General features: G+C 38.2%; 1 protein-coding gene and 1 long non-coding RNA gene across 3 annotated transcripts in view; both read right to left on the bottom strand.

Annotated features, from left to right (window-relative positions):
• Window positions 1–17,831, bottom strand: part of LOC111246205 (uncharacterized) — a 31,382-nt gene that overhangs the window by 7,667 nt on the left and 5,884 nt on the right. The gene's annotated exons all lie outside the window — the stretch shown is intronic.
• Window positions 751–7,835, bottom strand: LOC147759101 (uncharacterized). 2 transcript variants are annotated; one of them, XR_015316456.1, is made up of 4 exons: window positions 7,751–7,835; window positions 7,461–7,618; window positions 5,393–5,984; window positions 751–5,239 (listed from the first exon to the last, which is right to left on the bottom strand). It is a non-coding gene; the product is annotated as an uncharacterized LOC147759101 (long non-coding RNA). The 2 variants fall into 2 exon arrangements; XR_015316457.1 differs by lacking the exon at window positions 5,393–5,984.

Below are 17,831 nucleotides of genomic sequence, written 5' to 3'. Positions count from 1 at the left end.
TGCACCATATAAAAATATCAAGCAAACATAACTTAGCAGAGGTGAGAAGGGGTGTTAGCACCGATTTCAATGCACAGGGACAAGGATCGATAAGCGGTTAGTCGATGGAAAGGCACGAGCTTGAAAAGCTTATTTCAAGCTAGGAAGGTGCGCCGCGGAACAGAAGTGCAGTCATACAATTAGCACGGCGCCAATACGAGTGAAGACTGGGCAAAATTATCTAATCTAAGCATAGAGAGAATTCTATATATGAAATCGCGTTCTTTGGGTCGCTCAAACGAAGCTTTAAAGGAAGCTTATGACAAGTCCTGAGAAACTCAGTCATAACTCTTCACAAATGCTTTATTTTCAGAATTCCGTGAAATGTCGATCTCATAGGATTAGTATGGCTTTAATTCCCCAGTCCTTTTAAAATATTATTTGATCACTCACTTTAAAAGAAAACCAAGTGATTTCTTCAACAAAACAATTTTAGCTTGAAAATCATTGTTTTTGTTCTTGATGGAAGTTCGGCTTGCTAGTAAAAAACAAAAATGCCTGTTGTGCTAGTTCGTTAAGAATCTTATTTTTTCCATTTCTTAAAACCTTTTCGAAGTACGAAAGTTTTACGAAGTATTGCATGGATGGGGACAAATAAAAAATGGGTTAGAACTAGGTTCGGAGAACTGTTCGATAGCTAGAGAAATTCCACCAGAGCAGCTTTATTGTTAATCTACGCGATAATATGAAATAATCTTGTCGGTAGTCATATAGAAAAATCGGCAAAAATGTTTTTATTAATAATTTCGATAGAACGATGATGGTATATTTACAAAAAATAACACTTTGGAAATAGAAAAAATAATAGTCGGTAATGCTTTTGATTTTAAGAATCTAAATAATTCGACGCAGTGGTCTATATATTATTGCTAAACAGATCCAACATTTTCAACCAGGCAAATAGCAGATGTTCGTGATAATCGGTGAAAACATTACGATACAAAACACATATTTCTGAAAGTGAGATACTGATTCAAAGCTATAATGGTAAATTTTAATACCTGTTAAATACTCATACAACAATGTTTTTGGCAGCCATCTCGAAAAAAAAAGATAAAGCTTTAGAATAATACACTGGACATAGTTATTAGTTACAATGACGTAGACACCCTTTTTTGTTGTAATTTTATGCCCTTTTTACGGCGGCCATCAAGCTGCGCTTTTGTATCGGGGAAGTGAAGTTCCAGGGAAAGTCTATCGGTCTCTTTCTTTTATAAAAGGGTTCGATCTACGTTTTCCACACATCCGTGACTTTACCACATAACAGTTCGAGGCCTGTCTGTTGCCGCAAATGCTAGGACATCAAGTAAAGAACTTGAATTGTAAACTAGATTGATATAAATCACGAAGGTGTGATAACTCAAACTTTATTTCAAGAGTCAACTGTTGTTCAAAACGCTAGCTCCCACAGCTCTCTCCAGGAAATGATTAGTCCTGATGTAAATAAATGTCTCGAGTCCAAGCCGAAAACTGCGTTAGCTCTTTATTAAAGGGCTGACCTCCTGTGTAAAGCAAACATGATTGAAGTTTGAGACTTATATCTCTATAAGTTTAGTGAGGTAAATCTTTCCACTGCCCCATAGTGCTATTCTAGATAATTTACAATTGATACATTTCTAGTGCTCTTTGCTCTGCCGTTTACGTAGTGTGAAAGAGTGTTTTTCATTCACATAGCTTAGAAGACAGGCTTTCCGAAGGGCTGCCCAAGCAAATCTGCCGTAATCTTATCTCGAGCTACAACAAGTAGGTTTTTCCCAGTTCGTTGTACAGAATAGAGCTGCAGGGTTTGTAGGCATGTATTTTTTGTTATATGAGTGTGAAGTAGAAATGTTAATATGTCGAATAATAAACCTGGGGTCAGATCGTCTCTGTTGATGTCCGATAAAATTGAGTTGAGGTTGAATCGGAATTGGAAGATCGATTGAAGTATTATTATTTTCCATAATTGTTACACCCTTTATGATAGTAATTACGATTAGTTACACCATGGTTGCATTCGATCACCTGCCAGTCGAATTCGTACATGGGAGGGGTAGCCTCCAAAAATGCGATGCAGCCGAAAAGATGCTTACAGTGTGAAAGAAATAAATGCTGAGCCATTGGGCAGGGAAGGCCGGTCTGGGGGTCAATAAGAAGTTCGCGACTCATTTGTTCTCCTAAGGCCAAGTTGGCATTGCTAAATTATTAACTCCCCCCCCCCCATTCCTCTTTCTTTTCATTTATATATATAATCCTGCTGTCTCAAATCCTGCTGCCTCGCTCATTTGGTAGGTTGCGCGTGCTGGCGTGGACACGCATGTGGGGTAGTCGTCACTGAGCGTATGATACAAAAGCTGAAAAGGAAGCTGATGGGCATTAACACTAATCGATAAATGGTAATCCATTATAAACCGAATAAGTTATCAAGATTAGTTATATTCAGAAGAAACGCACTTGACTGGGAACTATTTTTTTTTCCATTTTAAATTCTATTTGTATTAATATGAGTAACCAGTGAAAAAAAAACAGAGCATTTTATTATGAGTGATAACAATTGCGCCAGCTTAATTAAAATCGATATTGGAATCTCTACTAAATAGATAAAGTAAACCATTTGCAATGCTTTTTAAAAAGTCTTAACTAGCGATCAAACAATAAATAAATTCAAGTGAGATATTAGATTAGAAGGAAAGCTTCATATGTTTAGCCTCGGTCTTCGAGAAAGAAATCGTCTTCGCCGCACAACCAATTGTGATATAATCTTATGGAAACGGAATTAATAACAATACAAATTCGAATGTTTATCTGTTTCTCGAGCAGGTCAACAGGTGTGTATAAATATGGAAGTTTAAACCTATGTCGTTCCAAAATCATAGAAATAAATGGAATTGTTCATAGAGAGAGCTTGAAGCTAACGTAATTGGTTACCTGAAACAAAGCGTCAGAGAACTGTGACGAAACAACAAATTACCGTAAGGAACAAACGAAAACAGTGACTATGACACAGAACATGAGCTCAGGTTCAAAGCAAATTTTGCCTTGGTCTGAATTTGATTGGAAAAAGTTATAGGGTAGTATCAAGCAGCGTAAACGTAGTGCTCGAAATAAATAAGTGGGTATTTAACCGCCAAAAATATGATGCACTACTGCATAATTCAAGTAGCGACGGCAGTATAATGATATTTCAACTGAATAATAATGTGATTGATCGAAACGAAACATATGTTTATCAAGTGTGTAATAGTTACATTTGACAATACTGTAAAAGTTTCAAGTTGTTTCAGGTAGATGAGAAAACTTGTTCTTGTAAAACGCTCTAAAAATATCTACTTAGCGCGGTGGTTTGGACAACTAGATCTCTGGCTTGAAGAAACCAAAGCTTACTAGTTCAAGCCCCGTCGACGACGAGTTGTGCTCGAATAAAGCTACAATGAAGATACCTACTTGTCTAGCAACTAAGATATCGATTATAATAAACTCTTCGCACGGATAATTACGTTGACCGATTGCTCTAACGCTTTTTTTTTGCGACGACTTTTGCTTACGCAAATAGTGAAAGAGGGCAACCTACAAAGAAAAAAAAAATGAAGCGCATCAAAGGAGAAAATTCACTCCCTGCTAACGAGTCACTTCTAACGCACCGACCCCTTGATCCCTGACAACCCCCATCACCACAAAGCCACTGTTTTGCATTGTCAGCATGTTTTTTAGCTTAGCTTGTTAAACGTATTGTTGCCTTAGACTGCATTGCTTAAAACGCTCGTTCTACACTTGGCTCAAGGGACCAGTACCCTAATATAGCTGCGCACTCAACTTCAATAGATTTTTGCTTTTTCAATGTAGCTTGCCGCGTATCGAACATTAAACGAAAAAACTAGAACGCAGATGCCGTAGCCATCTTTGCATACATAGTTGCAATCGCCATTGTAGCTTGTTAAACCGAAGTCAGAACTGGATACGCACTATAACTTAACGATTTGTTCCGCTTATGGAGATTTCGAATACTTGAATCGAGTTGGACTTTAATCTAACTTCCATTAGTCGTACAAAAACTCTTGGGAGGCTCAAAATTGATCCGAAGTATCCCAGCTAAACAGTGCGGGCTTTTAGAGTCTTGAGAATCGCTCGGGAATCATGAATACCTAAATATGCACCACAAACAGATATATACGAGTGAATCTGCAATAACTGGGCTAAGCCCAAAAAGAACGTACTGACTCATCTGAATAATGAATAATATAAATTGCCATATGAGAAATGTAGTATATATATTAAATTTTAATAAAAAGCTGTTCACTGAACTTAAAGCCTTCGGTTAACTCTTTGCAATAGTACTAATTATAACTATTTTCTGCTTGCATTATTTTAGTTAGCTCGAAACAGGCCTGCAGCCTATGATTTTTAGATAGGTACAGTTAATAATTGTAGTGCTCAGCTGCAGTAACAGACGACAAAGTTGACGGGTAACATAAAGTAGTCAGCAGCATTTGATAGCTTGGAAAAGAGACATTTTTTGGGTCATTGGGGATTATGTTATTAGTGCGTAGACTAAAAAATATCTTTAGGCGGCCAAATGCCACGCAATGCTTATGTAGTTGAATATGGTAATATTGTTTCCGTGTATAAAATGTGTGTAGATAAGGAAAGAACGCGTCAAACTTTGATAATAACTGAAGTTGCTGCCGAGTCACGTACAAAGGAACGAGCACTAGCCAGTCAATTTTCATCGAATTTCCGCTTTTGTAAGTGTGAAAATTTATACATTTTGCTACACGCTCCGAAAGAGCCAAAGTAAATACTTTCTTGTCGCTTATATAAATTGCCGAGTCACATACAAATAATGTGGCGTTACAGTTCCTTCTTGTAAACCCGTTACTTTTTACTAAAAGGCTAAACAAATGATTCACCAGTAATTTTCTATATGTGTAATATAGCCTAGAGAAGATCTAGCAATACGTATATAACACAACGATCATCTAACTTTGACTCAGGTCTTTTCTCAAGAAGCCTGATTTGCTAATCCCACAAGTCACATCTCGTGTTGTGGCTGAGGACGGAGAAGAACTTGAGTCGCAGCAGTTCAATTGAAATAGCAGCATTAACGAATACTGGATGATTCTTCCCAGTACCCGCCTACATTCGTCAGCCTTAATATTCATGTTCCTCTTCCTCGCGAATAGGGGCTGTTGAGTTGCTTTCGGTCCCTGGGGGCACATCAAGCCTAAGGTTGAAGCATGGAGAACAACGAAAATGTTAAAGTGACTCGTGAATCAATAAATGTATAGAGTTTCGTTATGGCAGCAGTACATGTGTAATCATTTCATTCACCGTTCGTCTCTACATGGCCCGCGTGCTACAACACATCGTTTCTTACCTTTTCTAAGATCACGTATTTTATTCGTTGCATTATGAAGTGATGATGAAATTGCTAATTGTCGCTTCCACGCCGTCTTCAAACTTCGGTTCAATTCCCGATTTGCTTAACAACTGAACCAGGTGCGGGCTCTCAATGGATGCAAATGGTGCTGGGGGCAGCACCATCGCATAAAAACGCATTTTCTGAAGTTTCGTAACATGTACACGTTGCGGCTGGCCAGACGCGTGTTCTCTCAGTATGTTTGCTCTCGGTCTTTCTGGCCCTCCCTCATTGAGAAAACACAGTGTTGGTAGAAACTGTTCAAAGCACCCTGTAGTAGTAGCTAGATAGCTGCATTGACTTGTCGCTGCTTCTCGTACCATGCTAGCTGGATGGCCGTGTTAAGATCAATCAGGCTCTGACTGACATCATCGCCACGTCATCGTAGACGTCGACGTAGCCCGACAAACTGATTCTTATTGCGGTCATTTTCGTTTTCTCTTCGTTTAGGTTCGGCACGCTAAAATCTTATACATGATCCGTAGTTAACAGTCCAATCATGAATTAGACGACGATTTCCACAAAGGCTTTTGCAGTCTAATTTCTTGTTCTGGTCAACGGTTAGCAAAATCCGACAAATAAAAACGTGTGAAACCAATGTGAAAATTAACTCAGATAGTACGTTACATACGTGCCCGATGTGTTCTAGGCTGCTGTATATATAGGCTAGTCAAGTCAAAAATCAAGAATACCTGCCACACGTAAATTGAACCAGAATGTTATAAGAAATATAGCCTACGTCTACAGACCGTGCGACTGTGTGAAGATCTTCAGCACAATGCAATGAGATGCAATTTTGAATCTGTACAGAGCTTTTGTGATGCACTGCGCCAAACGTTATCGCTTGATGTGATGATCGCTAACACAATAGCGTTCTCTATACAAAACGACCGTTTGAGGACGATGCTTGCCATAGATGACCTCTCTAGTTCGAAGGAACCACTGTTCGTATGATGAAATACACAGTTGTGTGTTAGGCCGTTTGTTTTCCAGGTAGCGAAAAATATGATTCCATGAGAAATTTTTCTGTCGCATTATAATATTTGAAATTCCCTGGGTCGTTACGGATCCAGTAGATATGTCCTTGTTAGCCGCTTATCGTCTGTGGATTAGGTTCCTTTTCATGAGGACGTTGACCGTCCAACTCAGTAAAAAAAAAACTCATAAGGGAAATTCTAAAGCATATAAATGGGAATTGAAGCCTGTATTGCACTATATAAACTGACAATCACCGTTCTGTCAGCCAGTAAAAAATTTTTTTGTGTGTCCGTTGTTGTTTCGGTCCTTCATCATCAGGGTGATTAGCGAGGAAGGGATGGATGACTGTTGTTCAATGAAGAAAACATTTTTACCAGTATTTGTTTTAATCAAGGAATTACAATCGTATAGCGGTGTATTCTAAGTAACAAAAATGAACAACATGAACTAGCAGAACTATAATTAATCTAAAATGTTTACCAGGTAAATTTTAAGAAATGTACCAATCAGCCACGATTATTTCTAAGAATTCTTTAAAAAACAAGAAAACCTAGCTTGCTATATCTACCAAGTAGACAGATCGATCGTTAGAATCGTCTTCTACTGCTTCGATAGCTGTTAGACAGACTTCGTGTTATCCCTTGAGAGCTTCGAGGACTCACAGCCTGAGGGAATGCCGGCAACAACCGCGACGAGTAAGTCTTCAGAACTCCATAAAGAGCAAACCCGTCGCTGTAACTCTCCAATAAATCATGTACAGCGGCGGAACGTATGATCGACTTCTTACATGTTTTGAGTATTGCCATATATGCGCGCACCAAGCCTCAAGCACAGACCCAGTTTCTGTATATAGCAAACGTAAATAGGGTCTCGCACGCCGACGGCAGTACCAGACTCGTATTATGTGCTTCCCCCGGGAAACATTTCGGTTCTGTATGCCTCGCGAAACGGAACATTGTAGTTCGTTGCGTTTGTTGCTTTCTTACTGGCAAGGATCAGCATAGAAAACTTCAAAGAGCAACCCACGTGATATAAAAACGATACGTACCTTTAACAGCTATGACACTCGTTCCCCAAGAACATAACTGACCCACCCGAAGTCCTCAGACGTGTCAAAGTGTTTCAGAACTACATCGTATTGGAGAAGCGTAAATACAACTCATACACACGTTCTCTTCCAAGATGGTCAAGCCACTAGCAATGGTGCTAAAAAGGAACATACATACGCACGTTTAGAAACAAAATAGATTTCTATTATAATCAGAGAATTCGACGGCAGTTACAGAGATATCTGAGATCATCCGACGTCACCTTCGATCTGTTTCCGACAAGACAAACCTTGGTCGTAGCTTATTGCCTGTCGCATTGATCTAAAGGCACTTTTCCGGTACATTCAATGCACTGCTGTGTTTGCCTACTCTTAAGAACGTATATTAAAGCTGAAGAGCTATATATTGACGTCATAGTTCATTCTGTTTTGAACGGGGTTGAAATCAGTCAGAACTAGCATTATCGTTAAAAGCCTATTTATTGTAGTGCGTTAATCTATACCTTATTTCTATTAGCTTTTGGTCTATATTCGTAAGTCATTAAACACTCAACTGGTGATACTGTAAGGGGATACTGTAGAAAAGGGGAAAATAGGAAAATTAAGGTGACTTTAGGATATATTGTTTTGAAGATTCCATAAAAATCCAATAGTTGTAAATCCTTAAACATCAAAGTGGCTGCAAGCTGGAGCAATTACGAAGTTTGAACTAAACTAGCGATTGTAAAAGCTTCTTTTCCTACTATTTGTAAGTGATATAGTCCTATGTCTAGCGTGTAACCCCCCTTCCTTCCCCAGTAACAGCCAAGAGGTCTTGTCTGGCTAGGTTAAATTCATTCCGGTCAATCTACGTAAGCATAATTAGCTGATATCGTCGAGAGCTTTATGGCAGCTTTCTACACGTTTAAGTATGTACAGATAAAATTTCTATTCATCTATTATCGTATTTGTATGATTACACTATTACTCACTCACTCATACTGTCTGTTAGCCCTTCATTCATCGTCTGGTCCATAATGCCACCTTCTAACCGTTAAGCCAATTGTTTGTAGAGTATTGCTATAAAATGACTGCTGTTGCCCTTCGTAGCCTAATAATAAGCCTTGTGTATGCATCTGTCTCTGACTATTGTGGTATCGCGTTTCTAGTGCATTGTATAGTTCATACAAAAAGAATGGCCTTTCTAATATTCTAAACGATATTCCCTTGTTCTATACTAGTCCGTCGTTATGCAGGCATCCAATTCCATAGTTTTCGCTAGGTATGCCCCTTTCGCAGGTTCGCTGTTGGCCTTCATATTCCGTTGACGCCCAATGATTAACTTTACGATAAACGCCTGAGAATGGCGATCTGCGCTGGGCAAAGCAAACCTATTCCGTGTAAGGGCTCAGCCAATCGAGAATTTTCCCTACGGTAGTGCTTTTTATTTCGCTGCTCAGACCAATTTTCTATAGATGTTTCCTTTTGTACTGATCATCGATCCAGCCGGTTTATTATTGCCGCATTATTCTTCAAAGCAGCAAACTTCGTTTTTGATAGGAGGTCGGATTTCTGCAACTCTGTAAAGCCCCGACGGACCGCTTTTCTCGCGCATATCGTCATTTTTGTTAAAGGTGAAAGGCGTCGAATTTTTCGTGAGTTTTATATCGGTTGCGATAACAATTGGTCGTCTGCCTTTAAATTTGACAACTGATTTATGTAGAACATTTCGACAGACTTCCTGCTTAACTAATGCTGTTACAGAGATCAGGTGACCGTCATTTTTTGCAGGAAGGCCAACAGATGTTGGCGAGTCAACTCATTTTACTATTTTTCAGTCGACTGTCCTGTTAGTGTCCTTCGACGTAATTTTTACGTAATTCTTTTTTAGTGTGTATTCTAACTATTTATGATACCATGTGTATACTATGGTGTTTCTAAAACACGGTCATATGTTAACTTGCTTTTTCAAGGTGATTGTATGAGTGAATGTGTGATTGCCAAGCGTACCTTTTGAGTAGTCTCTCCATTAGTGTGTTATTTAGTTATTTACTGGGTTTTCTGCTGGCTCATATAGACCCAAGCAATATACGCTCGTACGGACATAAATCTAAGAATAACCCAGTTGCGTCTTTTTAGGAATGGCGATAAAATGATGCGTGGACAAGCTAAGCATAATTATTTTTTGTCTAGATAGACAATAATTATACTTTGTCTAATTAGAGGGTTATTTACAGACACACAAATCGTGCAGGAGAATTGAGATGAACATCTTATCATATAAGATACAGAGTTTCTAATAACAAATCTAAATTGCTCCTTTTAATCTAGTTTTTGGAGAACTTTTTTTTTTTAACGATCTTTCGGTATGTTTAAAGCTCCGGATTTACCTATAACTTGTTGTAATGATTGAAACACATGAGTGAACGATTAGCGTTTTTAGCCTAAAAATTACGCCTGTAGCAATACGAGTAGTCAGCTAAACTCCCTGTTGATACCAAAATAATACAAATCTGCCGTATTTTGGTGTAGTTAGATAGATGGCGTTCCTGCACGTCTAGTTGGATGGCATTTTGTATGCGAGTAACGAACCCGCCATATTTGAATTATTTACGTTCGTTTGCATTTACTGTAGATACCTCAGCTCCAGCTGCTGATATACTCCGGAAGCCTATCTTTATTTGAAAACTATTTAGTAAGAATCTTATATGAATATAGTCTAATGGTATTGAGAAGCTTCTGAAGTGGAAAATGACGCGGTAAATATTTACGCTGAACGGCATAATATGCGGAGCAAGCCATGGATTCGTAGCGAGTAGTGAAAACTAGTGTAATAATCTTTTAATAAAAAATTATAGCAAAAGAAAATGAAGCAGTTAACGATGTGAGAGGCTTTGACCGTTTGTGTTTACAAAATAAACTGTATTCACAAGTAAGTGGCCGAAACATAGGTGAGAGCATTATGAGCCTTCATTGGCACACGAAGTTAGATTTTTATCCACTTCTTGGGCTTTATATACTAAAGCAAATTATTAACCAAGTTCCACGGCCCCTTAACTGTCGTCGCTAGAGATACTTATCAGCTACATGACTGATAATTAGTAGTGAGTGGCAGTCGTGTTGAGGCCACTTCCGCTGCAATTCATTATAAAACACAGAATATAAAATATACTTGTCGTGTTCGACTCCATTTTTAGATGGTCAAGCCAAATATGAGATAGCTCCGAAGCATCGATTGACCAAAAATAAACTTAAAAAAACTGTTCTATTAACTTGACTTTTTCCGCCATTTATGCATGGGCTAATTAATGCATGTGTAGTCGTTGACAGGACTTTTAGGGTAGTCGGATAATTATTACATAATGATCGACATATTTTGCAATGAGCAGGCGTAATCAGCACACTCCATCCGGATCGTATTTAAAATGAATTTTAGGAAAGTTGATATAATGTATAATTTACTTAGGATAAGTTAGTGGATTTAGTCGTTTTTATACTACGCTCAAATTTAGAGTGGGTCTTGAAGCGATACAAAGGTCGTTTTACTGATTTGACCATAGAAATAGCTCACCATGAACTGCGTAAATATGCACTGCGGTAAAAATTCTGAAGCATGGATTTTATCAGCAGTGGGCTTTCGTTGACAATAATATAAAACAAAAACAAAAGCGTTCCTCCTAGACTGCCGCACACTTATGTTGAATTTCTCATAAAATAATTACTGCTTTTGAGCCAGTCGTGTCAAGCTTCAAAACTAAGTAAACCCTTATTATTATTCCGTCAAGTTTTTTTTCTTACCATAGTTTAAGCATTGGTGGCGAGTTTGTGGCGCATATTTCACGATATGTCGTCATAGAGTAGAATTTTGTTTATGTGTACCATTAAGGCAAGGCTTAAGCTGTTAAAATACTTCAAGTATTGTTAAAGATACGTTTGAACCATTTCAACAGACTAGACTCCGTTTAGATGGCGCACAAACCTTCATTTTAACATATAATTCAGTTTAATATCTACTCGAAAGCTGCTGAGCACGGAACCACTTCGATTCCTTTGCGCGAATTAATTTACACTAGTCTGGACGCAAGAGGCATTGAAAAACTATGGATTTTTTTATTGAAAGTTAGAGATAATATTGCATTGTTGTCCAACTGTCCGAAGCTCGCCTAGATATCTATACTTCACGGAGCGTATAGGTAACTGAAAATTGGTTTGCCTCAGAGGACTGTCAGAATAATGTAAGATCAGGATGAAAGTAATATCTATTGGTATGTTCTGACAGACTAGGGCAATTTGACGAGAAACGCCACGTCAATCGCCTATCCCGTAGCATGCTAACGTCAATGTGGGATGTTATATCTAATTGGACAACGCCCTTAGGAAGTTTCAGTATAGACCAATCATTCGTTACACATCCTAATAGTATGGATCTTTAGGGTAACAAACAAGCAATTGTAGAAGGCCGATGTGTGGCAGCAAGTGTACGCGCACGATACTCAGATTCTGATATTGACCTAGTAGATCGGGGTAGCGTAAGCAGCCGTAAAGCAATCGCTGAGCTTCAACGGACTTCGAGTCAATTATGAACGAACGGAAGAGCTAAATTACATTAGAAGTTAGTTCTTAAACGCGAATTGAGTAAATGAGAAATCGTCTCGCTTTCCGCACCCATTTGACATTAAGTTCCGCATCGCCGATTCACAGTCTTACTGTAGGCCCGGCTCGGTCTTAGACCCTAATCTCCACCCACAACTAACCGGCGAAGTTCGGCGCTGCTACCGATCGCTCTGTAAAGGGCAACAAGCAGCAAAGGATACGAGTAAAAGGTACACTTTTAGCGCCCACTACTATAACTATCTTTAACTGATGGTATCAGATTCCCCTTACCCTTGTGAGCGAAAGTTCTAGACTGAGGACCCCTGTACCAACCGTATATGCTTTCCTTTACAAACAGACCAGCTTAGGCCACATATCTCTACAAACCTAGTTTAAGGATTCTAAGGGATAGAAGGAACTCAGTTTCTAGTTTGTTATTCGGTTAATACCAATTCTTAAGCAGAGCTAAAGTCTCCCAACCCTAATGTAAGACTTGTAGCTGTGTGAAACATAGATCAAATGTAGGAAAAGACTCTCTGAATCCACAGGTAGACTGTTCTGCGTTACCTAGAAAAAGTTGATCTATCTGCTATTACCTAGAAAAAAAAATAGCTGTGCACACACGGAGGCTCGCACGGTGATGATGGGTCATAAAGTGCTAAAACTCATAATCAGTTTCTATCTGAATTACATTTCTTGTAAATTTATGAAAGAATCGCAGTTTCCTTTTCTAAGACTGCAGCATGGATGATGAATATGTGGAAATTACCCATTTGCTGACTGCCCAGCTAGGTCAAATTCATGATGTTTATTACAAACTGTGAAGCACAGCATATATTAACTTGGCGTTAACTTCCATTTATTATCCGAAGAAGTTCTTATCGAGACATTGATACACTTTACTGCTGAATTTTCAAGCTTAAGCATATTTCTGGGACAGACGAAAAAGGAAAAACGTCAAGCGCTCACAGAAACTGTAGTTCATCAAATTTCATTGCCACTCCTATCTTTCAATATCCGCCAAACGAGTCAGGAAATATCCTTTGGGAGTAAGGTAGATGGTCAACAAATGTGAACGTTTACGTTTTTGCTTCCAGCCGTCCCACACTAACGACATATACAGCGCCGCATTTTCATGGTTAGGCGGCATACCTTTACTTATGTGTACTTACCCTGACTGAATAGCTTCCTTTAATATGCCCAAACACGCTTCATAATAGTCGCCTAAACGACATGTTTTTTTTTTATAGAGTATTTCACGGATGTCCTAAATGACAGTGATTAAATTGTGTTATTAAGTACGTAGTCGGTAATAATGACTACAAAGGCTCATTGCAATTAAGCCAGTCACCGTGCATCCTGCTCTATGAGAACTGCTTCGATCTTACTGCCAAATCCAAACAACGTTGCAGAAGCCCACGTGCGTTTTATATCAATCCTCAAATCCAAAAAAAAATTATCGTGGGTCTAAATGTATTGCTTATATTTAAGTTATCTGAGTTTTATTTTATGTCGCGCTGCTCTTTGCCAACGCAACAGGCTAGCTTATTGTCAGAATATCCTATCTGAAGCTGTCTGCTAACTGCATCATTTTTTTTCAAGTGTTCTTTTTTATTTAGTTACTTTTAGTTATTTTTTTAATGTGAAAAAGGCTCTCGGAAGCACCTCTTCTTAGGTCTAGCGTCAAGGACTTGTATTCACTAGAAGCCTAACTGGTATCGGTCTTTCTTTTTCAACAAATTTACGAATCGGCATAGCAACAATACAATCAGCTATTGACGTTATAATACTTCCTTATGCTCTTTAATATCTTATTTTTTCTTGATACTTTATTTTCTGATTAGTAATTTCTGGTAAACACTTTTGCCAATGCCGAGACGTGAGTCAGCGTAACAGTACGCTTGTTAGTTTTTGCAACGTGATCAAAAGGGTACGCATCGATCACCGAGAACACGCCGTCGCATAAACTTAGCCCCTTTGAGGGGCTATCCGCGGAATTTTTTCATAAAACTGCACCACTATTTAAGAAATGTCCGAGAAGTGCACAGAAATTTGACAAAATGTTAAAAGAAACGTTGATTTTTTTTTACCTTTCCAAGAAGACGCCTGATGAATAATTTAAAGCGTATGTATCTTTTTTCGGAAGAGACTGCTCGGTGTATCTGTACACAGGGCAAAGCTACCAGGTAATGATAACGGGAGCCTAATCGGATTTATTTGCCTGCGAACACAACTGCAGATTCGTTCTAAAAATGAAACACGGAAAATAGTTAATACGCTCAGTATTTCCAAAATTTTTACTTGACGTAAGCGACGTTTTTGGCCCAAAAATAAAAAATAAATATAGAGAAAAGATTGCTTTTTTGAGCGCTGGACAGATAGATCGCCCATGGTAACATCTATCTCGTTATCAGCTTCCATCAGACGTGAAAATAAAGTTGATTAAAAAGATCGAACATTTTTTGTTAATCGATCAGTCCATTTAAACATAACAACTATTAAGGCTTGCAATTACTTGGAAGCTATTATATGTTTGTAATAAAACTGTTTTTAGTGAAAAATGTAGTACTTAATGCTGCATACGAATGCAAAAGAATATCTGAGATACGACACTTATGTACTATTCAAAGGATTACGAAAAACACACCTTCATAGAGGGAATCTGCCCGTTAACTGACTTCTAAATATCCCAGTACTCCATGAAGTTTATAGTTTGCTTAGTCAAAGTGCAATTGGCCACCGCATTTGTCATTTACTAATGAACTTGATATTATTAAGTTCTCTTTCTGCACTATTGTTATCTGTACACAAACTGAACTTTAGGCCTGTCAAGTTTTATAATTCACGTTTTGGTTATGCATTGAGCTTTCAGTTTTTATAATCCGTTTTGTTCAAATTAAACCCCTCCTTTGTTTTTACCCGTTCGGTCATTTTTGTTTTTCCTGTAGTGGTGAGATGGCACCAGGCTTACAAAGGTAAGTACTGTTTACGAACTGGTTACAAAAACTACTTAACCTGTCTTGTTGGTTGCTTCTCGTACTTCCTATATAATGTGTGTTAGTATATATAAACAACAATTGTAGTAGAGCTCACGATGTGTATAAATTTCTCACCAGGGTTGGATTTAACTAATATTATTCAGATTTTGCTACCATGGTAATGGCGGTGCACAATCGCCGTTTCAGGGATTATATCCATAATTTTATAGTTTTCCAAAGCTAACATCGTCCCATCGATTCGCCGCCCATTGTCGCATATATCCAAAGCTATAAGTTCATAGCAAAAAAGCTAGAAATTAATAGTAACTTCGACCATATTTCAACCTAATTTAACAGTTATGATTCGCCTAGGTGAGTGAAATTGTTCCAAAACAAAGCAACTTATGTCAGTCTAAATCAAGCAACAACACCGGAACAAACAAAAAAAAATATAGTATAATAGGAAATATGATCTCTCCTGCTCAGTCGATACTAACAACCTTGACTAAATTTATTTAGAGTGGGGATCCCGGAGCGAGAATCGTTTGCTAGTAAAAACATATAAAATAAAAAGAGCACCATAAATTATAACATCGATACTATTTTTACTCACAACAAACATATCAGCAACTTGTTCTTCAAAACTTTTCTGATTAATTATCTTCTGAGTGACGCGATCAGATCGTACGACGAAGAGAACTTCAGAGTGTCCGTAAACGAGACACAACTATTGGATCCGTTAAAAAAAAAATGAAAGTATATCATCAATGTTAGTGTTACTCCTTTTTTGCTCAGTAACGCTTTTTATCGCATGAATAAAGTCGTGCTATGGCAAACTTCAGAGTTGACTGCTTTTTTTTTTTGTCTTTTTTCTATGATTTATCCGACTGACGTTGATTTTTCACGATTTACATTCAGCCATTGCCGATTGAATGATGATGCAGCGTCAAATTGCTTGAACGTTAGAGTGCCACAGATATACCTTTACTACGCTGTGGCACCATGCAAGTTAGTATCTATTCAATCCTTCTCCTTCACAAAAATCAACGCTCGGACATAAATTATCGCGTTTTCAATAGTCGCCCGTATTCAAGGATTGTTATAGTCACGTTGTTGATTTGGAGAAAGCTGCCAAACCAAAGTAACCTCAATTCAAGCAATGTTTGACAAATGTAAGAACACAACACTTGACTGCGTAAGCTCAATATCACTTGATGTTCGATTACGAGGGGGGGGGGGGCCGAGGCCTAGAGAAGGAATAGGCACGGCTGTTCCTCTAAATATTTGGCCGGCTCTCGTGATGGTAGAACAATACTTTTGAAATTTTATGTTGTTTCCTTGCAGCAAGCCTACACAGCTCTTCCCATCTGAAGGCGGTCCCTGCTTGAACATTCAAACCTGCTAGGCCTGCTGAGCCTTTTAGGTTCAGAAGCCTCTAATTCTGTATAGCTAATGAACGTTAACTTGTATCTGTGTATTGCATCGATCCGTGTCACAAACGTTATCTTCGTAGAAAGAGATCCTCCGCGATCAGAAGAGTTAAGGAAGTTGCTTTCCTTGATGAGACGACCTTGTAGAGACTATACGTATTATATTTTATATGACCATACACAAGAGTCGAATGACAAACAAAGGAATTAGCAAACATTGGTTTTATGAGTTCTTCTATGGCCAGGCTTTCAGGAATGTCTTCAACGGACAGTCATCTATTTGGGCAGCGACGGAAATAGCTGCGAAAATTCTTCCACGATCCGTTTCACGTTTAAACTATGCGGACTGCAAAGTCCAGATTAAATCGGTGGCCGCATGTAATATCAGATAAATTGTCATTTTGAAAATTACGTTGGACCAAAGTATACGTTATTCTTGTTTATGCCTATATTTACCCTACTACGTTTATTCATACTAAGCCCTTGCTTATTATAAATGCTGCCTATTGATCTACTTAAGGTTCTAGTCTACTCTAATTCTAGAAAACATGTTCTTTTTAAATGTTTTTAAGCAAAAGCGTGTCTGTCTAATTGTTATATTATGACTCGTGTTATAATGAAGAATTTTATTTCATTCTTTCATGTTATTTTCAAGCCTTCAAGCGAACGTAGCACAGTGCGCTCATGATAATAGTTTAATGTTTGCATACATGCAACTACGAGTACGACATAAACCGAGCTATGAACATGGCAGTAAATTGCGGATCTGCATACGATGTTTATTTATTTCTAGTTGTATGAAACGCTTTTTGAGACGTCTTTTAGTATAGAACTGAACCATTTGCGTTTCTTTTACTCCCGAAATACTATGTTTACGTGTGGCGCATACGACTTACTCTTTTTACGTGTTGCTTTTTTCGCACAGATTTCTTCTTTCGATTATCGTCTTTTCCTAACAAGGCGCACATAGCACAATCCGCTACCTAGCAGCTACACATTATTGACCTTCTATCTTCAAAATTAGGGCTTCGAAGTGGGCGGAGAACAATAATATTAGTCTCAACTTTTCTGTCATTTGAAAAAAAGCCCGATGGTGCCAATCTTTAAGTTACTCAAGGGGTTACCGCAGGATCAAAGTATTTGATTCAGGGCTTAAATTAAAAGTCGCTAGATTTTGGCTAAATTCCCGCTATTTTTACATATACATTTTTACAGTATTTTACATATATTAATCTTATTTTAAAGTTACACTTACTCATCTACGTTACTAGATCAGGTGTCCGCTTCTTGGAACTAAAACGGCGACTAGACGGAATATACTACGAGATTGAAGATCTAACTTAATTGACTTAATTCTGTTTTATTGTAATTCGTCTAATGTCACGACTAGC

Source organism: Varroa destructor, unplaced genomic scaffold, assembly GCF_002443255.2.
Source record: "Varroa destructor unplaced genomic scaffold, Vdes_3.0 BEIS01000001.1, whole genome shotgun sequence".
Taxonomy (NCBI): Eukaryota; Metazoa; Arthropoda; class Arachnida; order Mesostigmata; family Varroidae; genus Varroa; species Varroa destructor.
The sequence above is the reverse complement of the archived record's forward strand: the minus strand, read 5'-3'. Positions and strand labels throughout refer to the sequence as shown.